Below are 23,908 nucleotides of genomic sequence, written 5' to 3' on the forward strand. Positions count from 1 at the left end.
TTAATCAAGTGATAAAAAATAGCTTTAAAATTATGAAACGAATCATGAATTTAAAGTATATGTTCAAAAAAGTTGCTATATTATAATTTGTGGGGGGCAGGGCCTCTTACCAACTGAGCTAAGTGCAGAAGTTCTTTTTTTTTTAACTTTTTATTGAAGGATTTTAAAGAGATGGTCAAGTTGTTAAAACATGACCAAGTTTTATATCAAGGATAGTTATTTCTCCTAGGAGGCTACATCAAAGTGGAAGACACACAGAAATTTTTCGAATTTTATTTAATACATTTAAAATTACTCCCATGTGGGGCAAGATTTATGCAGGCTTCTGAAATAAGCATGGGGCCACACAGCTCTGAAAACCTTTCATTTGAAATAAAAAGAATTAGCATTCTTACCATCACAGTGCCAAGTGTAAATATAAAGATCTATAGGAAAACTTTTCCAACTCTTTCTTTGTAACAGAGCACACACTAGAGATGCCACTGCAGATTGAAAGGAATTATGTCTTCTGGGATGCCACCCGCCTGGTAGATTATAGTTTGTGTAGATATCCATACAAGCTGCAGACTAACTCATGGGTTCCCCTATTGCAACATAGAGCAAGTGCCCTGATCCTGAAGATATTGTCTTGAGCGGGACAAGCGTTACTGTGCATTTGTGGTAATAGAGTATGAATCAAGCTTCCTGAGACCAACTTGCACCTTTGCTGCTCTGCAAATTTGCCTGGTGCCTTGGTTTACTATCTAGGAGGAAGCATGATGTGGTGGTGGTTCTTGCAAGGAGAACTGGCAGCAGATATCTGCAAAATTCACACTGATGCTTGAGCACAGGACGTTAGGAATTGGGACCTATTAAAATGTCATTAATGAATCTCAGTAGAAACAAGCCTGTAACATACTTATTTTAGTAGTGAGGTACACCTGACATCATGTTTCTTTTTAATGGGTGTTTTATTTGAAGTTCCACTTGGGAGGTGAAAGGAAATTTTTTAAGAAATACTCATTTTTCAAGTAAGGTGTAGAAGCAGTTTTAATGTCTTAGCTGAAAGTTTATGCAAAATGCTCAGATGCTGTTGTGTGCAATATCTGGTTTAAACCAGTGTAGTCAAGAGAGGTCAGTAATTCTGCCTATGTTTATCTTTTTAGAGTAATCCTTTGCATCTAGATAACTTAAAAAGAAATGACTGCACATTAGCAAGGATGCTCCTATACTTTCCTGTACTGCTGCCTTCTACAGAGAAAAATAGTTGAAGGTCTCCTTAGAGAAAAATAGGGTGTGTGTGGAAGTCCATATTCAGCTACCTCTGAGTTGTTTCAGTTGCATCTAAAATGGTTATTTTTCCCAAATTTCACGGCTGAGTTTTTATATCACTGAGACTAGAAAAATGATTTTGATGTGGCAGCTATAGGATGTAGAAGCTATGAGAGCAGGGCACTTTGGTTTTGTGTAGAGAAAGAGAAAGGAAAACTCCAGCTTAAGGTATGGAAGGCCTCTGTAAACTGATTTGTCAGGTACGATTACATCAACAGCAGTGGTATTCCAGCCTCTACTATAGATACCAATCATATTAGGTTGTATAATTTTAAAAACACAACTCTTAATACCTTTTCCGATCTTTTTTTTTTTTTTTTTCCCTGCAGGGTACAAATGTGCCAATAAGCTTCTTTGTTTCTTGACTTTGAGTTTCAGATGGATGAAAGGTAAATGTAATGATTGATAACATACACTTTTTTATAAGAGGCTGTCCTAAAAGGTCTTCAGTACATCGGCTTGGAAAGAGGTTTTATCTGTTAGAATGGGACGAAATTGAAGGATCAGCCTTTCATGATCCAGGACCAAGGCAGTATATATGTCTCCAGAGCATCCCAATGAAAGCAAATATTGAGAAAACATGGCCAGTGCATCCTGTCAGGAAAAAAAAAACAGCAGCTACTGGAGTGATGACAGCTATTCTAGTAGAGAAGTGTGTGGTGGGGCCACCTCTTACTGAGAAGAGACCACTGGTGGGAGCATTACCCCAGGAAGAGGGCCCTCTATGTTCCACCTTTGTCAGCCTAAGGGAAGTAAGTCCTTTTTTTTCCTTTTTCTTTCTTTTTCTTTTTCTTTTTCTTTTTCTTTTTCTTTTTCTTTTTCTTTTTTTTCTTTTTCTTTTTCTTTTTTTCTTTGTCTTTTCTTTTTATTTTTCTTTTTCTTTTTCTTTTTGTTTTTCTTTTTATTTTTCGTTTTCTTTTTATTTTTCTTTTTCTTTTTATTTTTCTTTTTCTTTTTTTTTCTTTTTCTTTTTTATAATTAGATCCATCAAACAGCTCCAATTGTGTAGAGCTGTGGTTGGTGAGGGCAGGCAGGGAACCCATGAGCTGTAGCCTGGAGAGATGGGCAAACATGCTAGAACCACTGAACCCAGGAGGAACTGACAAAACGGAACAAAAGTGCTATTGCTGAGCTGTGAGACACCTTCCAGGATGTACAAGCCATTTATTAACAAAAAAGAGTCCTGTTCAATTAGTTAAACATGAGACAAGTCTGGTAGGACCAGGGTGGGCAGAGGCACCTGTGGGAACTTCTGGTTCAACTATAACAATCAGATCAGAGCAAGAGTTTAGACCTATTTTTCACTGCTAAATTTAGGTTAACTGCTCAGTGCAGCGGTTGTAGATAACCCAGCTGAAAACCAATTCCCTCAGCTGCTGATGCAGCCTGCCTCCTGGGCACCTCGCTTCCTTTCCACACAGTGGAGAACCTCAGTTCACAACTTGATTTCTACACTTCACCATCCTGTTTCTGGGTGTTTCAGTTCTAGATATTGTGGAGATGTGTTAAAGAGCAGTTTGAGACTTCAGAGCTAATGGTTGATTGTACTTTCTGCTTTCTTACTTCTTATCCTGCTTAACATACAGTTATGCAGAAGTGGCTTATTAAGATGATGGTATATGCCACATATAAGGGCATACAGAAAGCACTGGTACTTGACTCTGATTGATCTGAAAATCCCATTCACTATCATTACTTATGACTCCTAGTTTGAACGTAGTTCAGTGGCAAATTAATTTAATGACTTTATAAATCTATTTATGTCATTTAAATTTCATCTGTTGTTGAAGGAACTTGAGTTAGGGTAAATTCCTTCTGGACCAAAGCAGTAGTGACAAGCACACTAAATTTTGGAAAGGAATGGCTCTCAACTTCTCAAATTTAACTAATAAATCAAAGGCTATTACTTTGTATCAGATATGGATGAAGGATAATGCAAAGGGTCAATTTTTAGAAGATCTTAAATTCTGTAGAAGTATGGAAGTAGCATATGACTGCTTCATTTTCATTAGTATTCTTATTTTATTCAAACTTTCTTGTTTTAACTGGATATTAAAACTGAAGTGATAAAATACCAGAAAAAAACTATGAATCACCAAAATTACATGCTAAAGTCTGTTATCTTGACATTTTTCTGAATGAATATTGAAATGCCTAGCAAAACAGATCTTGAAGTTCCTCCATCAGTAATCAGACCCAGACTTACTTGAAAAAAAATAAATCTTTTTATATTTAGTTATGAAAAGCATGCTCTTAATTATAATGATGTTCATTAAGACCAATGCGTTGCAAGACTACTGTTTGCAATTCAGAGGCTCTTCAAAAACATCTGAAAAAAAAAATGTAATCTACAATAACATCTACCATGGAAAAATATTAGAAAATGACTGAAAAATGTGCCAGTTATGCATATGGTATATACATACATCTATATGTGTGTATGTATGTGTGCTCTTTCTCAGAGAATCACAAGGTTCAGTGTTGTCTTCTATTTTTTTCCCATTTATGGAGTATATAAGGAGTAATTTAATTTGATGAAATCAAACTTTCAATGAAAACAAAGACATTAGCTCTGAAATAAGACATCAATTTTTCAAGGCTATACATCCTTTGAACTTGGATGACATTGTCTCTGAGGACAAGATGTTTGAGTTTTAGACTTTAAAGCCTCAAGCTGGAAAAATTAGTCCAGAATCTGTTCCTGTAAGATGGGAAAAAAAATCACTCACTCTTCAAAAGATCAGGAAAAAAAAAAGTAATTTTCTATTTCCCTTAAGTACCTTTTATTCAGTTACTTATATTGGAAGAGGCTCAACGGCCATGAATTTTAGGGGCTTATACTTCTAATCATCTGGGCATTTATGTGCTTACTGCACAGAATGTTGAGGAGAAAAATAACACCTTAGAATATAAGGATAAAGCGATCTATGGGTAAGATGATCTTAAGAAACATTGCTGACTAATTTTAATCTATTTAATTTAATATAACGAACATAATGATTTGTGTAAAATTACATTACCCCTGTTATATGCCAAATCTGTTCAGAACAGCTGCTTTGCATTCAGTATATCATAATGACATACACTGCAGATCTATAACGCTGAAATTTTTTTTGTGTTAAGGTCCTCTTTTAGATATGCAAGATTGTGCATGAGTGAAGAAGGGCTGGTGCCTCCATCATGCAGTTGCTGCTGAAGATAACTAAGAGAGCTCTTGGCTTTGTGGAGAAATGAGTAATGAGCACGAGTTGGTTTTGGAGATCCCACTCCAAGGGAAGAATAAGCCAGGATTAAAAAGCCTTGTAGGGAATATTTTTCCAAACAGACCTAACCTTCAGTGCTGTTTTGCTCAGAAGAAATGGAAAGTTCAAGAGAACTGCATCTTGAAATAAAGGTGAATTGGAAACGTGAGTGGGGAGGTAGGTTAAAGGGACTGTAATTAATCAAGTCTTCACAAACACAGAGGTTGCAGCAGAAAAGTGGGTCTGTCCATGTCCGCAACCAAGGAGTGGGGACTGCTGACTGTTGTGTCACATCTCATGTCTTAAACTCTCTCTTTCCTAAATCCAAAATACTCCTAAAACCTGAAAAAAATACTTCCTAACCCTAAAAACCACTTGCCCTTTGAAGTGTTGGTTCACTTTATCCTCCTGCTGCAGAATTTGGAGCAATAGAAATAATAGAAGTGGATGAACGATGAATGGTTTTCACACCTCAGAATGTATAAAACTGTCTGATAAATCAGTATTTTGATATACTTCCCAATCCCTCCCCCAAATCAGGGAAGAGTGGAGATGTTAGACTTTACACCAGGTACCTGCTGTTGTTGCTTGAAACTGATCTTTTTGTGATAACCCGGATCTAGGTTATCTAAAGGATCAGAATACAGCAGTGCTGCATACTTGCTTTAGGACAGTCCCTGCTAAATTTGGCAGATATAGCATAAAAAGCGGCTCATGAATTCAAGATTACAAGCATGAAACAGAAGAAAGAGGAGGACGGGGTGGTCTTGAGAAATAAGGGAAAAGGAAGTATATGTCTTCAGAGACCACAGACTATAGAGATTAGGAGGAACTGAAAAACTGGAACAATCTCAAAAAGCTGTAGAATGAGGGCTATCAGTTTTCTTTTTTTGCCTGCTTAAAGTGAGAAGAAGTTAAATGCATTTGTGGGGACATATTGGAGTGGTCTAAGTAAAGGTTCCCTTCTTATTTTCTGTAGGTGCCAGCTCTGAAGACGTTTTCCAGAACGTTTAAATAGCCAACATCTCTAATATTCAACCCGAGGTGATACAATTCTTTTTTTTTTTTTTTGTCTTTTTTTTTCCCCTCCCCTAAATCTGGATAACTCTGTTTACCAATAGCCAATATGATTTCCTATGACATCTCCCATATCTTACGAGCATGGGCAACAGCAATTGCCTGCCTGAGGGACTGGGGAAAAGGACGATGGAGTACAACTGTGTACAAATCTAGAGGTATCCTTGAATTGCATGGGCAAATAAAATCATATGAAGGGATTGGAACTGACATAATGAATTGTTTAATGCAACTACCTGCTTTGGTCTTCAAGCCTTTAATAAACTGATTTTTTTTTCTTTCTTAGTTTGTTTCAGGCAGCATAGTCTCCCCTGAAAGCTGCTCAGGACATAAGAGAAGACGATCATGTGTCTGCAGAGGACTTTTACTTCCTGCGTCTGACTTTCTCTTGTTTTTATTGACTTTTTTTCTTCTTGCACAACTGCCTGGGCAGTTCTGACTCACTCTCAAGGGTAGCATGGGAGGGAGCAGAGCGAGAGACAAGCCTAAAGCACAGATAAAAGATGCATTAGGAAGAGCTGAACACTTATTATTTTCCACTAGATTTGATGGAGACTGCATTATTTTTCTGAATGTCTTGTATTGCTATATGCTTACTTTTATCTTTTTTCCAAAAGTGGAACTTGATACTGTAGAAATAAGCCTCTTCTTCCTCAAAGCCTGAAGAAATAGAAAAGAATATGCCAGAACGTCTCAGCTTTCTTCTGCATTCATCTGCAGCATGGGATTTTACAGGACTAGCTATTTTTCCCAGCATTATTCACCATATAGCTGATGCTTTTATAATGAAGGTAGAAACAACACTATCTGGAGTATCAGTTTCGTAGAAAGGAAAGCCACTTCATATTTTGCTGTGAAAACATTGACAGTTTTTGAAACATCTCCAGTCAAAAAGTCATTGATGTGGAGAGTTTGGGTCACACTTGAAGCCAGTGGTAGCAGCAATGAGAAGAGAAGGGTTTTGGAGAGGATTTTGCTAGCACCAGCTTGCAACTCTGACTTGATCATGAGTCCATGGATTAAGATTTTACCATACAAAGTACATGACTCATTTGCCTTTTTAAGGTCCGTTATGGTGTGATGTAAAAGTACCATTTTGGCAGTTTGGCGTTGTAGCACTTCTAGCATTTGGACGCCTAACGCTCCAGAAAATGCATTTACACTGCATTTAAAACTTGCATGTAACTAAATCCTGTCAAGGAAAGTCTTTACATAATGCATCAACATATGCTTGTTTTTTTTTTTTTTTTTTTTTGTCTCTTTTTAGTACAGTATAGATATATAATGGGTTGAAGTAGCTTTTTAAAGTTATTAAAAATACCTCTAGGCTAGGCTGGCCTTTAAAATAAATGTTCAGTGCCATAAAACACCTGGAAGACAGGGAGAAAAGGACCAGCTTGGATTTATGTAGAACTTTCATATCTAGTAGTTTCCATTAACTTGTCTTATTTTTTTTTTAATATATTTAACAGTTAAAAGTAAGGCTGGGTAGAGTTTGAAAATTTTTTTTTAAAAAGTGTGAAAATAAAGAAATATGTTCCTAATTTTGAATTTTTCTAAATCCAAAGTGAAGACAAAATAAGTAAAGGTTCAGCGAATTCTATCCTAAACTTCTGTGCTGCTTTGTAAAGTATGTGTTATCAAAACTTTAGCAGCGCAGCTATTAAGAGATGTTTTAATGCGAGATTATTTGTCTCCTAAAATTTGAGTGTTTTGGCTTTTAGACCTTGAGTCACAGTGCATATGTTCCTTCTATATAGCCGGCATTAAACTGTTGGAGAAGTTCTTAGGATCTATTTTCTACCACCTGTGACAATTTTTTAAAAATATCTTTTGCACTTTTAACACTGCAGTAAGTAAAACGGATTGTTTAGGAGAAAAATCAGCTCAGAGCAAAAGGTTTTGGAAGATGATACCGGAATGTTTATAATGCATATTACGGTTGAGAGGGTTGTGTGAATTTAACCATTACTGTGTGTTTACACTGACATTTACACATAAGCTCCTACATTATAAACATTTATTGCTCAAGCAGGTAATATTGGAGACTGTTGTTATCTTGGGCTATAAGCCTGTGGAATTGTTGAATGGCCTTCTTGATACATGAGTTCCTAGAAACATTTTTTTTTTTTTTTTGGTGTTTAAGTATTCAGAGCCCTTACAGTAAAAAATAATGGCTACTGAATGAACATCAGCACTCTGAGAGAGCAAGTGCTGTGAACAAGGAAATGAATTAGGGCCCATGCAGATATAATTCCTTGTTCTCCTTTTCAATTTAAATATTTTAAAATCCACTACAAATGCAAAAAATATCATCCCTCTGGTGAAGAATATGGAATTAATACACTATTTCTTCATTATCACATAGCCTGCTAGTTTCCTAGTGGTGGTGGTTTGTTTTTCCAATGAATTGCAAAGTTTTGGAACTTCATCTGTTTTCATTAACAAAAATTTTCATCTGGAACCAGCAATTGCACACAACACACAGTTCTTCCAGGCTTGTGCTTGACTGCTGCCCACACTTAGTGTTATCATGGCTTGATTTACCCCCTGAATTAGATTGGCTGCTAGAGGAAGGTGTCTGCTATACTAGCCAGACTATGGGCTGCCTGTCAGTCATCCCAACAGAGTAAAGACTGAAAAAAATGAGAGAAAAAAAAAAGTCAAGTTTTCTTTTCCCCTCAGGAGGCGGCTGGTCCAGAACAAGTCTTGGATGCCCTGTTCAAGAACCCAATTAAACTTATGATACTGTTTGAACTTATCAGACGTGAGTTGGTAACAGCTTCTGGGCATTCAGCATCCTCAGTCAACAGTGCGTTTTAAAACTGTTTTTTTAGCTTTAGTGCTTTGTGCTCTCTGTTATGAGATATGGTAATCTGGATGTTCACCAGCTTGATGACATGTCTCATAAGCAATGACGCCATGAGTCACTGAAATAGGAACAAGAAATCTGAGCTTCAGAAATGATGCTCTGTCTCTAACTTGCACAGTAAACACACAAAGACCAACCAATGGAGCAGCAGTCTGCGCCAGGTAATGCCACTGTATTTTCTGTGTCCTGTTTAATTTTACTTGGATTAAATGAGCTCTTAGATTTTGCTAAATGGGTTTTTGCACATCTAAAGTATTTTCAGTCTTCCAGAGATCACACAGGAAGCTTGTGCTGCATAAGTTTAGGCAGTATGCAAAGCTGCCATCTTTTTATAGAATTTTGTCACTACTGACATACTGTCAAATGGATTTGAAGGAAATCAGACAGAGTATGCAACTTGACTTGAAATGTTAGGTGTACAGTGAAAGACATTTTCATGAAAAATGTCATGTCCTTGGTAATCTAGGCTTTCGACGAGGTAACAGACAAGTTCTGCCGTGGTATTTTATACATTTACTGATGGTCACTTCACATTTTGGCAATGAAGTCCTGTTGTCCACAGTGCCCACAAATATTTACTAATGGTAAAAATGCCTTTGCTTTCATTTGAGGAAAATTTTGAGATATCTAGCTACAATAGATTTTTCAATTAGTGGTTCCCTAGAATTTGTTCCATACTACAAAATCTATTGAACAACGTACTGTTTATAAAAGAGCAAGCAATAAAGTAATGCCGATGCAGGTTCTTTAAGCACTGGCTGTTAGCTTATGGAGAAAGAGCTGTGTTGCCTTCTCTCGTCACCATTCAGGCATAGCATCTACTTTGCTGTTCCAAAAGTCCATCTTTAAAGCACATCCCTAAAATGCAGTGCCTACAAATAAAAACGTTTTAGTTTAGGGCTGTGACAGCCAGCTGTCATGCTGTTCAACTCCCACTCCTGTCCACCTGCATGCATTACCTCTTCAAGTGGTGATCATTTGGGAACAAGGACGGTCTTGAGTCTGGTTTTGGATGTTTAGCTCTAAAATGAAGGTTGTAGAAGTTAGCACAAAGTCAGCAATAATGATGTAAGCATCATTCATTCTATTGACTGATAGTTCTGTTACTCCTTCAGCAGTGTTACGTTTCCCCTTGTTCTTTCAGATTCTTCTTGGGTCCTTGAAGCTCTTGTTTCCCATGTGCTTCAGGAAATGATAAAGGTGTTTGCTACACAAACTCTCTTGCATCTTGTCTTGCTGCAATAGGAAATTACTTGCCTGCAAATCTTTTTTTTTTTTTCTTTTTCTTTTTTTTCTTTGCATCATTGTAAAATTTCTCATATTCCCTTTCCAGGTCTTTCTTAGCTCCACTTGAGCCTCAGTCCTAGCTCCTGTTTACTAACCATCTCTGCTCTTTCTCTTAATTCAATTGAACACTAATCTTTGTGTCAACAAGACTTCCTTCAGTGTTGAAAAGCACTTAGCTCTTCACTTTAAGCTGTTTTCTTTCAATTTAAGAAAAGTCAACTTGACATGGGACATTTGCCAGTGAGCTGATAGAGGGTGGACAACTTGTAGTTGTCCTTGGTTACCTGGGAGCATTGTGTTTTTCTGTTTTGATTCTCATGTAAGAGGGACATTGTCCCAGTTTTCCTTGAGGAAAGAAGGAGACAAAGAACCAGAGACATCAGGGAAGAAAATGGGGACAGGGATGGTGACAAAGGCTGCTGGATGAAGCCTGTAGGAGGAGGAGGTGATGGGAATGGTAAAACTCAAAGGAAAATAGATATTTGTGGGTTGCACCCTGAAGCTTGTACTGCTGATCCATGCAGATTGCCTTCTTATTCTGTCCCCACTGACCCCAAGCTGGCAATATAACATTCTACCCAAATCCAACTGGCAGATAACTTGCCCCAAATATTGGGATGTTCTGCAGGATCCTTCTTCAAGGACCCCACTGAATTCGTTGCTGGACCTATCAATTATGAGTCCTTAAACTTGAGGATGAACTTGATTTTCTCAGGCTGTATGGCAGTTCTTTGTTTCACTGTGAGAAATAACCAAAAAATCCCCCTAATCTGCCAAAGTACCAACAGAAGGCTCTGCATCCTGACCAGCACCACAGCAGTCCTTGTGTGCACACCACAACCACCGTGCCCCACAAGGGAACCCCAGCTCCTCCAGGAAGATGAATGCATGCTCTGAAAGTCGAGCTAGAAATATCAAAAAGATGCTATCGTTGCCTGCTGAAAGGTCTTGGGGGAAGACGTTTGTGGAGGCGTGAAGGGGTTTTTCTGCTGGGCCAAAGACAAGGAGCTGTGTGACGTCCCTCCCTCTGGGTTCCTCCTGCCTGACGAGGACGGACCACAATGTTGTGAGCTGCTGGGCAGCAGATGTGTGTGGCTGTGCTTCTCCAAAGGCTGCTTAACGAAGAAGTGCTAAAACAGAAAATCAAAGAAGCAGAAGTGTTAATCAGAGAGGCAATAGTTCAAGTCTTTTTTTTTTTTTTTTTTTTTTTTTTTTTAAGTAGCAAACTCTCTGATTGTCCAGCATTTCCTATTTTAGAAATCTAAAGTAATGGTACGGTAAGCATCATGTTTACTTAAGCTTTGTTTCAAATCAGCAAAGCAGATTTGTTGTAAGCTATTTCAGTACTCAAAGGGTTTCATTGAAGGTAAGAAAAGGGAAGTTGTCTTGAGGCTTAGAATTGTAATTCCTTTTAGCATTTCCTTTTAAACATCATGTCTACCTTCTGCAAAATCTAATTCTCCCTGTTTGTTGCAAATTCAACAGCGGAGATATTTTCACACTTTAAAATTTGTCTTTTTATCCAATCCAGAAGAGTTTTGCCCTAGACTTGAGTGTAAGTTACTCACTGGTGAAATGGTTTAGCTACTGCTCTTGCAGGAAGTGGTTTTACTCTACTTTTTTTTCCTGCTTTCTTTCTATCTTTATGAGCTGAGGGAGATTAACCCGAATGCTGTCTATAGACATGTGACCTAGATGTTTTCCGTTTTTTGAAATAGTTAAACTGCTGCCGGTTGATGACAGTTTGAGATGAGACAAGGACTTCTGTGAGGCTGTAGGTAAGGAGTCTTAAATTCATCTTTTTGCAATTCAGAAAACTTGTTGCTAATGATTTTTAGAATAACTCTATCTATATGTGTTGTGTATGTGTTAAATACAGGTTGTGTTACATAATTATTTTATTTCTATTGTTTGAAAATTTGGAAATAATAATAATGTAGAGGGTACATGTGAAATGATGCTTTAAAGGCAAAATTAGTATTCAGAATCTAAAAAAATCTGTAATGTCCTATGCAAGAGGCAACTGTATCTGATCCTCTGCAATATCCCAAGCTACTAATCACTTCTCATATCCCTGCCTTTACTAAGTAGTTGTCCCCAAAAGTGGAAAAGGCCAGCAGCGCTGGCTGGGAAAGCCAGTTAGGCCATGTTTCCCAGCATTTGCCTTTGCTGGCTGCAATTTAGCAGTATTTGATTAACTCGCTTCCTTGCTGGTGACCACGAGGGAGGTGATTAGTAACAGTGGATACTGTAAGAATTGGTGAGTGGTGAAGGCTGATATCTATAATTGTAGAATATCCCGAGTTGGAAGGGACCCACAAGGATCATCGAGTCCAACTCCTGGCTCCACACAGGACCACCCAAAAAATAGACCATGTGTCTGAGAGCATTGCCCAAATGCTTCTTGAACTTCAGCAGGCTTGGTGCTGAGACCACTGCCCTGGGGAGCCTGTCCCAGTGCCCTACCACTCTCCCGGTGAAGAACCTTTTCCTAATATATAACCTATTTGGTTGGTACTTGATATCGCTAGAGACTGAAGACACTGATAGAGTCTCTTGCCCTGCTTGTTGTCAACAAGCTTTGTACCACAGTAGTACCACTTTGTTCATCAGTAGTGCTGGTAAGAATAGGGCATGGGGAGGTGTAAAGAACATGGTACAACAAATGTCCTTGGTTTATCCGTGGGGACTCTCAATGTTCCTCATGGAGCTGGTCAGTGGAAATGCCATGATAGCATGTTTCCTGCATAAAGCTGTTTAGATTGAGCCTAATTAGTTCTCTGCTCTGGTGCTAGCCAAAAGATGCTTGTGTGTCCTGAGGCGCATTTCACTCAGAGCTTTTTATCAGAAAGGTAGCTTTGCATTTCTGTCTGTGGGCACACTACTTTCTGGCTTTTACAGTCTTACAAGGAAATAACAACCCACAAAGATGTTCAAATAACACAATATCACGTTTTGATTATGGGTCACACAAAGGAGAGTCAGAATTAGAGACAAAGATTTGTTTTCCTGAAAAGTTTGTGACATATACTCATGCTTGTAACTGATAGCCTTATCATAAGAAGCAACTTGTTTTTCATTTGGAAATATGGGTCAGAGTTGAAAGAAATCACACATGGCTTGAAGCTCATTTTGAAATTGTGCATACTAATTGGAGACAGATTTTAGAGCAGTGTTGTAAGACTACATTTCAGATTTTCTGTACTTTTTTTGGAGAAAAAAAAAGCTGTCCTGCCTTCATACACAAAGCAGCACAGACAGGGAAATTGTATAAAAAGAACACATTATCTTCCTGGGCTATGTCTGTACTGCTGCAATGTCTTAGAGTCATTTGAAATGCATTTTTCCACAGAGCTGTGTGACTTGGTAAAGTAGTTTGAATTCTCAGAGTTATTTTTCTATATTTTCTCCCATCCCTGCAACTTACCTCTTTGTGTCCAAACGAAATGCATTTAAAAGCAGCACCTCTTGTTCACTTTACCTCTCAATCCAATTACACGTGCCACATATATTTGTGCATTTTCTTTTCCAAATAGAGTGAATAGCTGAACCACTTTCTGTATTTTAAAGCTTCTACTGTATACTACAATTGAATTACAAAACAAAACAAAAAATCCTTTGCCTTTGGTGGCAGTATTTGTTGTATAAATTTCCTTTTGCATTGATAGAAGAGATGCTCATCTTCTTCCAACCAAATGTGGGTTCCTGTCCCCATCAGTAGGTCCTGTCCTGTGGGCTGGGATTTCCAGGTCAGCAAAGGAGAGGTCTGTCTCAGTCCATGGGCTCAAGCATGTTCCTCCCCACCAGGAGCGAGGCAGGAACCAGTAATCAAAATGGTGACAGAGGCTCTTTTCAATTCTTCTCCGGATGTTTGGGTGGCATAACACCACAACCGCTGGCATGGGGCTAACTTAACTGAAGCCGTTGTACACAGCTCTGATTTGGATTTCTCTATCTATTTCTGGTCCATGAATTTACTACTTTGCAGTGACAGACATTAATGAGACGAGCTTCAGGCCTGGCTCTAAAGCTTCAGGTCCATCGTGATCAGCAATGCCTCATGCAGAGGATGGCTTTTGCTGTGCTGCCCAGAGCCTTCAGCTCATTTCTGTGCTATGGAGCCTCGCAGACTTTTAGCAGTGGGAGATGCTCTTTTCTCCTGGCCTATTTCTACTGAGTCACGTGGGGCTCAGTGAGTTATATGCAGTGTCTTCCAAATTCTTTGAAGACCACAACGTGTAATTCTGATACTAGTCAGTTTGTCTTTTTTTGGAGATACTGCTGTGCTGTGTCAGCTCAATCAGTTTGAGTTGCTAACTATTGTATGAGTTGTTAAAGCCTGCATACTCCTAAAGACTGTCCCTTGATGTTGGGGAAGTCTCTCTGTTAGGTGTGTTATTATCCAGAGACCTGGAGCACAGCAATTGTACTGATTCCTCCTAATCCTGTGTGTCTAATTGGGCTGAGCTCTTTTAAAGACAAAAGAAAGCATCACTGGAGCTAGTTTCTGTGTTTCCCTCCTCTCCTACTTAAGACTTCTACATGGATGCATCAAAACAAGTTCTCAGTGCTACAAAGACAGAAGCTGGCACTGGGGAATGCCATCTATACGAAGGTGCTTCGATAACTTTCACGGTTTCATTTGCTAACAGCATTAGTCCTGAAGTAGTGAGATGGGGTACAATTTTGGCCTTTGACTGTGTATCTTCCATGATAATTCAAGTGCCATTCATAGCACAACTGAAGTCTTCTTTGCCTGATTGCACACCCTGTATGAAACTATGCCCTTTTTCCATCCTGTGGTGGTTTCCAGCAGCTTCTGTCACAATGAAACTAATTTCTGTACTGTTGACTTTGTCTCAGAGCAGGCAGACAGCCTCCATTTCCTTCAGCTCATTCACAACAGCACAATCCCCTGCTAGGTGTGTTTTTGGAAATGTGTGAGCTTGGTCCAGGTGAGGACACACTGATGTTATCTGCTTCTGGAACTGTCTCACACAAAGCTGGTCTGCTTCTATCAGTGGTCTTGATGAATCTTAGTTTCACTGATAATTTCTTTATCAGCATTTGAAAGACAGAAGTGTTGGCTCTTTGGCTGTTCTGAATGTTAAGGCTGTGCATTCATGCACTTGTTATATCTTTGGTTAGCTTCCCTGCCTTGAGAAATACTATAAAAAGGATGTTTTGAAGCCTCACTACAAAACAAACACAGCTAGCTTCTCATTTGCACTGGTATTTCCTCAGTACATGTCTATTTTCATTTCTAGAGTGAGACCATTTTTGTGGAGTCTGTGGACTTTATTACAAATTGAAGGACAGTCAGGTGGCAACTTCCAGGCTGGCTGAAATAGGAGCAGAGAAAATGTTATTGCATGTTTTTTTATGAAAGGAATCTGAATGGGAAAAGCAGGCATTAATTTTCTGGGCACGGGTATTTAGCTTTTGCAAACTGACAGCAGTAACCCCTGCTACAGCTCAGTCTGCAGATGCAGTCAGGTCATGCTGGAACAGATTTTCAGTGTATTACTTGCCTCATGCTGAAATCACCTGGAAGTGCTGATGCCTGGCACGTGTAAAAGTGAGTCCTGTTTGCCAGAAACTATGAACCCAAGATTCATGCATGCTTGAAAATTTTGGCCTTTTTCTGTTCATTTTTCTGTATTTATGTTCACCTTACTCAGCATGAGAAAGAACTGCTTTGGGAATTAAGCAGAAATGTATTGAAAGGTTACTTAACAAATATTGGAATTCTCCAAATTAGCTTCTAAACTTCTGGGGTATGTGCAAGTCATGGAGTAAAATACTAATTCAGATAGTGCATGGTGCCCTACCGAATAATTTCTTCAATAAATTAAATAAGCAAGTTTGACATTGCCGTAGATAGTGGCCAACAGCGGTTTAAGACACAATATAGCACTTCCTGCTATTCCAGATTGACAAGTATTAAATCATTCACTTGTAGTTAAGCTGGGTATTGTGGGTTTGTGCTGTGGTTTTTCATAAATATTTCTTCCAAAGCCTGTGCCTGATACACTAAACAGGCACAATCCTTGAACAAATGACCTTTAAGTGACTTCTGATTCCTTCTCCAAGACATGTGGCAGACCTTCAGCACATCTGCAATGTAATAAGAGGGGAGGGGAAGAACAGAAAGAAGAAAAACAAGAAGTAAATAAGGCTGAGAGCTGAGGAGCTGTGCTTTAACTACATATTTGCTTTTTGTTTCTTCTTTTCCTGCCCCACCCTGAGCAAAGCTACCACTGTATTTGGTGCTGAATCAGATATCAAGGTACCTATCTGAACCAGATACTGAAGCTCCTCCTAGACCTGGCGTAGTGCTTAGAGCCTGTACTTGTTTGCTGCTCAGGATGTTACTAAACTTTCTTCTTTTGTGGGCAAGGAGGGAAATGACACGGAAAGTCTGTGAAGACATTGAAGTGCTGGAGTTCTGGCTCCAACAGTAACATTCATGGTTGGCGGGTCATGGCCTGATGGATGTCAGGATGCTCTCAGCATTTCTGGTGTCTCCTCTGGAGCTGTGGCTCGGGGGGCACCTGCTGCCTGGCTGGCTGGATGTCTGCTTGGGATGGTGGATTTGGAGGAACCAGGCAGTCCACAGAGGGAGATGGACCCAACGTTGGCATCCATATGGGGATCCTCAGCCCACGTGGCGAAGCTGGCTGGAGCCAAACCCCAACACGTGCTGCCCAACGGCCGGCTGGTAACACTGTGGGCATCCACAGCAAACAAGGACAGAAGCCTCCCAGGCTGGGGTTCTCCCCATCAAAATGCATTTCTAGTGAATGGCTTTGCTACAGATGAATCAACTTTTTCCAGGAGTATGTTACATTAAACTTTCCAACTGGCTGAGCTGCTCTCACAAGTGCTGCCTTTTTTGCTTTGGGCTGAGCAGTTCTGAGGCTCAAATTGGAGAGGTCTCTAGTATCACCAGAATGTTGTATGCTTGGTTCTGCTATTCAGAGGGGAAAAAAAATAACAATTAGTAATCATTAATCAAATTAGTGTGATGATTTTTGGGCTAGGACATGGCACTAATCCATTCACTCTTTTTTTTTGAGTGTCAAAAGAAGTGGAACCAGCCCAAGTAAAAGTATCTCAGCGCCTCCTCAACAATTGCCCTTGGTAAAGGAGACAAGGAGTGTTCCCAGTCAGCATAGGCTTAGAGAAACTGGTCCCTTCAATTCATGCTTGAATTTCCCGTGGAGAATTTAGCACTGGCTATGGATTGAGTAGTACATAGTTGCATAGACCTGAGAGTTTCAGAGACTTGAATTATAAAACTTCTTTTCTAGTTTTACTTTTCATCTAAAGTTTGGAGCTTTCTGTCATATCTTTTCAAGAAAGCAAGAGAGTGAAGAAAGGGAATCTATTTAGATGTGGAGCAAAAAAATGTATAAATTATCAGAATGAAAAATGTTCAATGCAGAGATTTCTTACCAGACTTGTTTCTTGCATCAAGATACAGATGTTTAGGGAGTTAAGCTAATGTATGATATAGACATTTTAACTCGGGTATGTAGGACTGCAAGGGCTCACTTTGCACACAAATTCAACCAGTAAGAAACATGAGCTCCATTAGCTCTGCAAGTTACCCTATAAGTGACAGCTATTTAATGTGCCTCAGAAGAAACCAAACCAATGGTATCCTACAAAGGATGGTGAGAAGAGCCTTGCTGTGGTGCTGACCTAGGGGGTCTCCACCTGACCTCAGGTGTGCAGATAGTTTGTGCAGTGCATGGAGGAGTGCGACATGCCAGCCTGGTCCTGCACAGCCACTGCTGCTACGGCCAAGGTGTATTCATCTCTCATGAGGAAAACGGCCTTCAGACACCACGTTATGCACTACGGAAGGAAAGAGACTTGGGGAGAGACTGTTTATCAGGGAGTGTAGTGATAGGGCAAGGGGTAATGGTTTTAAACTAAATGAGGATAGATATAGATTAGATATAAGGACAAAATTAGTTACTATGAGGGTGGTGAGGCCCTGAAACAGGCTGCCCAGAGAAGCTGTGGCTGCCCTATCCCTGGAATTGTTCAAGGCCAGGCTGGATGGGGCTTTGGGCAACCTGGTCTGGTAGGAGGTGTCCCTGCCCATGGCAGGGATTTGGAATTGGATGGGCTTTAAGGTCCCTTTCAACTGAAGTCGATCTATTATTAAAAAAAAATAAAAATAAAAAAAATAAAAGTAGTTTTCAAACACCCACCCATTTTAAAATGAACAGCATTTTGAAAACCATCAGTTGGAACATGCAAATTAAATTCAGGGCCATCAGCTCCGTTTACATCACTACTCAATTTTGCTATTTAAATACATGGCTTTTTAATTTCTGCTCTTAACAATGTAGGGGGCAGGTGAATGGCTGCCACTCTTCTCACTATGACTGTTGGGGTTTGCATGCTAGATCTGGCACAGTTGCACTCCTGCTGTCAGTGCTGCAGACTGGCTGCTCCTACCGAGTGCAGCACATCTGGGGTGCAACTAGAGGTGCAGGTGGGCTCTGGCCCCCGTCCTGCAGGGAGCAGGCACACAAGGTATCTGGCATCGTCTTGAATCACCTTTGTGAAATAATGTTTTGATGCTTGGTCCTACACAAAACAAACCAAGTTTGCAATAATAATTTTAGGTGCATTTAACGGAGCCTATGCTCAAACTTCTTGCATAATCAAATGATATTTTGACACCCTCGGTATTTCCCCTTTGCTGAAAGCAGACATCTTAGAAGCTACACATTGTGATATGAGATACTATCACATCAAACAAGCCTCTTTGTCTTACGCCCCCTGTGCCACGCAGTGCAGGGGAGCAGCGTGGTGGGGCAGGCACGCCTGATGCCTTCTGCTCCACTCTGGGGCACGTCAGAAGTGGCTGGTGAAGAAAACAAAGCAGGGGCCTCACGAAATGCAGAAAAGGGGCTCACTCAATGCAAGCCACAAAGAATTTCCCCTTCTAGTTCCTGCTGTAGCTTAAAAGTTTTCTCCTAAAACTGCAAGTGCTGGTTGTGCTGTGTTTCACAGAGCCGTCTCTTGCAAGAGCAGCACCAGGAGCTCTGTAAAGGAAAGTGGAAATGGAGTGTGGGAACAGATTAGAAGTGTCTGGAGCTTTTTTTTTCCCCCCTCAGATGGGAAGTGGGAGCAGTGAGAAGAAGTAAGGGAGCAGCTGTAGGATCACAGCACAAAAACTGCTGCAGATACGTATGGAGAAAGCTGGAGGGAGGGTAGGAGGCACTTTCATGTGCTCAGCACGAGGGATTGAACATGATAGCAGGGAGTGGGAGGGAAGGGATCTTACTGTCCGAATAAGGGAAAGGCCTCTTGTTTTAGACTCTACTGAGATAGGCTGTGCTAGAAAGAAGTTACTTTTTTAAGTTTACTTTTAAAATTGTTTTTATAGTCTGAGAAGCTTTAAAGCCTGTCCTATTCAATAATCTCGGCATCTCTGTTTGACAGACTAGTCTTTTGCAGAGCGATGGGTATATGGAACTGCAGAATGGATTAAGGTGGGGCAAGTGTTCATTAAAAGTATTAAGTTGAGGGATTCTTTAGGATGCCCCTCAGCAAGAGGAGTAGAGCTGGAAACAACTGTCACCATTTTGCTGAGGGCTTACCAGAGCACAAGGGGACATTTTTGTCTAATGAAGGAGATGCTGCAGCTGCAGGAACTTACGGACCAGGCAGCAAACTGAGGCATGACTTACAACTGCTCCAAGTGTTTGGTAGCACCCAAATACTTTAAAGTGTGACAAACTGCATGTAGTCTTACTCCCTGGTGAACATGAGGTGCTTCCCCCACTGTGGACCAACAAGCCCTGTCTGATATGGAGCAACAAACATGGATGTTAACGTGACTCAGGTCACAAATGTGCTGTAAGGTCCTGCCCGAGCTGTCCTTGTGATAGCTTGTTTATATAGCCGCCATCAAATTGAAAGTGAAATTTCTGTTGGCAGAGCTGTGAACTTATAGGAAGTTTGTTTCTTTGGCTATTCACAGCAGGCTTTCAGGCGTTTTAAAAATATTTTTTTCTAATACCTCAGTTTGTCTTGTGGTGCTAACTCTTCCACTTCTCTGGAGAGTTTGGGCTGTTCCAAAATTACCATCACCACATGTCGACTTCAGGTAAGCATGGAAAGTTTGGATGAATATCTGAATCTCTGTGGGGAGAAGTTCTGCAAAATTGAGCTGGAAGTATTTCAAGCAGTCTTACTTTGAAATTTCTGTCACTTCTGCTTCTGCTTGTATCTGTAAATACTGCAAGAATAACCTTTCCCATAGTATCTCATCACTTCAGATCTGGCAACATTAAAAGTAACAACACTTTTCTGAACATTTAGGCTATAGGAACAGATTTCTTTCAAGCACCGGAGAAAATTTGTGATTCTTATGTGATCTTCCTAGAGAAAACATTGAATTTTTTTTCTATTCAGAATTAAACTACTTTAAACTAAAAAGTTGCCGTGTGGTAAGTGTCATATTCAGGTGTGAAGTGAGTTTGTAGGTAGTCAGTCTTATGCATGGTGATTGGAAAGCCATGGGCTCTGTGCTGTACTTATTTGCAGTATATAAATGTATAGCAGAAAGGATGGAGGTGGGAGGAAATGATCTTTTTCTCACCTGAGGAAGGTCAGAAGTAACCTAGTACTCCTCTGGGCTTTCCTAGTACTTCTGAGATATTATTTGGTGTTAAATCAATTAAATTGTTGTGATTTTTTATGATGCCGGGAACTTCTTGCTGTCATTGTTCTAATGACTGAACTGCACTTATTCTTCTATTCAATATCATAGGATGCATTAGAAGTGCTACATATCAAACTATATATATATATATTAAATACCGTGTACATATGACCACTATTCACCATTTGAAGCATTGTCTAGCTTGTACGGCATGGAAAATGGAGGCAGGTGTCGTGGATCAGATGCTCTCTAGAAAGAAATGAAATGCTTTGCCAGCAGGAAGACCTAGAAGTAGCTTTTTTTTTTTTTTTTTTTCCCCAGGCATGTTCTTTTACATATTCAACTAAATTTCTACTATGGACGACTGTTCCCAGAACATATGCAGGCCAAACTGCACACAAGGGATACTTTTAGCTTCAAGTTCTACTTGAAAGTGAGATATTAAATTGACACAGGAATGGTGAAAATAGACTCCATTATGCTATCCCATATGATATACTGGGATAGATGAACTTTCAAAACAACTGTTACCTTTCTTGAGACCTTCACATGCAATATAATTAAGAAACCAAGTAATGCAAGAGACATGACCATATGCAGTCACATGCTGACTTGAAGAAGCTCTTTTACCCCGTTGCATGTGTTGCTGTTGTTTTTTCCAGTAATATCTTAATGATATTTGCTAGCAAGTTTTTGTTTCTGCAGTCCGGTAGTTAGCGGGTCATAGAGGATTACAGGACTAGAGATGAATCTGTATTCATTAAATATGGTTGTGAAGAGTTTGTCATTGTATCTGTGCGACTTCGGAAGACTGTCTCCCATTCTCTTTCTTTTCTAATTCTCAAGCCATTTTCTATGCAAATAGGAAAGCGTTTCCAGAGATAACAATTCTCTGGCCTATAGGGTACAAGTAGCTTATTCAGATCCCTATTTTTATTTGTCAACTGATCCTGCTGTTTTTAAGGGCCTATGGATAACATGGAAGAAACCTAGAGGCTTTAAGCTATCATCTTCTATAAGTTTTCAGAATGACACAGAGGAAGACCTTTAGCTCTCTGCTTAATTCTTGTTTGATTGCCAGTCTAGCACATCTGTTCATATTTTCTGTCTTCACATCTCTCTTCATCCTATCCTTGAGAGGAATTGAGCAACAGTTTGTAAAGATTAATATTTCCACTGAAACTGTATATTTGGTTAGGATATTTTGCTGCCATCTGCCAGAAAGTGGGACTCAGTATAAGCCTTCCATGATTATTTTATCCTTGTATTTTATTATTATGTACAGTGTTATTAATAGTGGAAAAAAATAGAATAAACTACAGTCAAGCTTCATAGCACTAAGCCACTCCTCATATTTTTAGTGCTGCGGTCAATAGGCAGGAAATCACTGAAGCATCCAACTGTAACTGTCTGTAGGTTATTGTGCAGCGTAGGCTCCGCACCCCTGTGGGTCTGTGACACACTGTAAGTGGAGAATCACGTATACCTAAGATGTACAGTAACTATCAGGCATGAGAAACAAAGCAATTGCGTCTTAACATTTTATTTCTTAGAAACTCAGTCATCAGCATAAACATATAGTATGTTCTTGTACCCCAGATTAAGTAACATTACTGCTGTACAGTGGTGAAAGTCTCTGTGCTTCCCCCTTACAGTCCATTATAAAGCATATTTCCCCACCTGACTCCATAATGTAATAAATGCTTTGGCTTTTCTCCTTGGGTGTGCTTAGTGCTACATTTGTGTTGTTGTAAGCCCATTAACTTCAGTGGGCTCACCATGAACCAGAGGTCCAAATCATGTACTGCATGTACAAACTTGGATGAAATTATTTTAGATGATAACACAGTTTGTTCCTATTAGATATTAAACTGATACGTGAGATTGCAGTCACAAGATTTATGTAGCAGTTAACCAAGTGTTATTTTTATGAATAACACTCTCCTTGTATGAGACTAAATAAGGTTGATATGGTCATCATAACAAGGATCAAGTTAAAATCTCATTGGTAAAAGATTCTTTACCCTAAGAGTTATTTAACAACAATACTTGAAAACACTTTTCTTGTATTGCACTATGGCCTAGGAAGTCTGCTATGATTTTGGCCAAGTTGTGCCAAGATCTTTGCTTTTAGGTGCATCCTTCATAGAGTTTCATAGTTTATATACCTCAGAGCATACATAAATTGTGATTAATGTGCTGAATTGCATATTCCCCACATGGTAGCAGGCAAATTATGGTGTGACTGAGCACTGGAAGAGGGAGTGATTGCCCAGAGAGGTTATGGAGCCTCCTTCCCTGGAGATATTCAAAAACCATCTGGGTACGACCCTGAGTGATGTGCTCCAGGGGGCCCTGCTTGAGCAGGGGGTTTGGACTAGGTGGTCTCCAGAGGTGCCTTCCAACCTCAGCCCTTCCATGATTCTGTGAAATGTTGGGCAGTGAGATACTGCTACAAACAAAAGAGAAAGGGTTTTCTACTCTTCCCTTTGACACACGAGAATCATGGACAACTGTACATGTGAATTCTAGCTGTCTGAAGAACTGTGGGCCATTTTTGCTTTTATTCGTAGAAAGTCCTTCGATGCTGGACTAGAAAAGAGTGACTACAAAGCCAGCTTTTAGAAACATGAGGTGAGATGACCTCTGTGATCCTTGCTCAGTGAGTAGTCTGTTCTGAGACATCCCTGAAAGTCTAACATGGCTGCAAGAAGTAAAAAATTAAAAGGCCATATAATAAATATTGCTATAAAAGGGATAATGATCATTAATGTTAATGGTCATGGCTTGTGTAGGAAGTAGGGCATATTAACAAACTCACCAAAGTTTGTTGATGACGTTGCAAGTTTAAATGATAAGTGAAACTGCGCTGTTGAGTTTAGGACATTTAACATTTTATTGCAGATTGAACTCTGCAGGAAATTCTGCTTTATCTGATACAAAGGGCTAAATCAGGAATAAAGCCCAGGCAGTGGTGAAGCAGTGTCATTCCTGATCTCCTGCTCTTACTGGAGATGTGACTGATGGTTGAAATTAATGCTACTTCCTAAGTACAAATTATTCCAGGCCGGATGACATCTTTCTGAAATGGAAAAGGCATAGGAACGTTACATCTGCTTTGCATTTTCACTACAATGGATTTTTCTAATTTTCTAGTCCTCAGATAATCTGGCTTCAGGACTCTTCTGGGCGCCAGCCCAGGACACGGTATTTCTCAGCAGCCTCTGCTGTTTGTGCCCTGGGTGCAGATGTGTGACATGTTAGCTGTGAGAGCAGCATTGAGAAAAAAAATAAAATAAAGACAGAGCACAACGGGAATAAGAATAATGTAAAAAGCTATGTGACAGTTTACTTGTTGTTGCCTCTCTTTACCTGTAGTTGTTTCATCTGTCCCCCTTCATTTCCATCAGTTGTGTGTTAAGCACT

The 23,908-nt window shown here is 39.7% G+C and overlaps 1 protein-coding gene across 4 annotated transcripts in view; it reads left to right on the plus strand.

Moving 5' to 3' along the window:
• Nucleotides 1–10,857: 10,857 nt before the first annotated feature.
• Nucleotides 10,858–23,908, plus strand: part of ARHGAP15 (Rho GTPase activating protein 15) — a 332,536-nt gene continuing 319,485 nt past the window's right edge. Inside the window, exons 1-2 of one of the 4 annotated variants that reach the window (XM_040560622.1) lie at nt 10,858–11,066; nt 11,508–11,567. The gene's annotated coding sequence lies outside the window, so the exon portion shown is untranslated. Of the gene's footprint in view, nt 11,067–11,326; nt 11,345–11,507; nt 11,568–19,738; nt 19,925–23,171; nt 23,196–23,908 lie in introns of those variants that run through there. The other 3 variants (XM_040560623.1, XM_040560624.1, XM_040560625.1) reach the window with 3 other exon arrangements.

The sequence above is a fragment of the Cygnus olor genome, chromosome 6 (genome assembly GCF_009769625.2).
Source record: "Cygnus olor isolate bCygOlo1 chromosome 6, bCygOlo1.pri.v2, whole genome shotgun sequence".
Taxonomy (NCBI): domain Eukaryota; kingdom Metazoa; phylum Chordata; class Aves; order Anseriformes; family Anatidae; genus Cygnus; species Cygnus olor.